The following is an 858-nucleotide window of genomic DNA, read 5'->3' on the forward strand; positions in this document are numbered from 1 at the left end:
TCACTGGCCGAGGCAATTGCTGTGGAATACCTCAACCACCCCATCTGCGGCCGGGGGAGGTGAAAGGGAGAGGATAGCGAGAAGTATGGAGGGGAGCGATACCAAGGAAAGACAGGGGAGAGCTTCCTACATTTACAAAATGCCAAAAATTTCGCGCCACTCGCGCGCAAATTAAGGTTTTTGGGAATGGGCACGTCGCACATGACTGTTTTTGATTTCTTGATATGCATATTTTACATCAACTGAATTTAGTTGAAAGATTTGAATGCAGCGTGCTTCGCGAATCCCCCCTCCCCCCCCCCCCCCCCCCCAAAAAAAAAGTGCTCAAGAAAAACTTTTCACGCCTAGCAAGATCTTGTCCTTTTGTATTCTTTGAATGAACCTCTGCTACTACATGAAGGAAGCCAGCAGTCGTCGAAACCAAGGGAAGCATATAGAAGAATTAGTCTATCGTTCTGTTTTTTTTTTTTTAATTTCAGGTGTTAGTCAACGAGAAACACTAGTGTAAACATTTTATGGCTGCAGGACAATTGATTCGAAATTAGGAGAAAAACATGTCACCGCTAAGTCCGAATGGTCGACCTTCGAAGTGGGTCCATGATTACAGCTCGGCAGCGCGAAATGGTCAACTGGAGAGCGAAACAAACTTGCGCGAAGCCAGTCATGTGCCTGGATTTCACCGCCTGTCCTGCCCGTATTTTTCTCTTTCTTGCCGGGCTAAGTTTTGTGATTTGAATTTCAGCACATCGTATACATACACTTTTTCATGCACGGCATGTATAACACTCGGCGGTTATGCTGCGCAGGTGCGATCACCTTCCTCGTTGCGTTTAGTTTTCAAGCTGGTCAGCGGATCAA

The sequence above is a fragment of the Amblyomma americanum genome, chromosome 5 (genome assembly GCF_052857255.1).
Source record: "Amblyomma americanum isolate KBUSLIRL-KWMA chromosome 5, ASM5285725v1, whole genome shotgun sequence".
In the NCBI taxonomy this organism is placed as follows: Eukaryota; Metazoa; Arthropoda; class Arachnida; order Ixodida; family Ixodidae; genus Amblyomma; species Amblyomma americanum.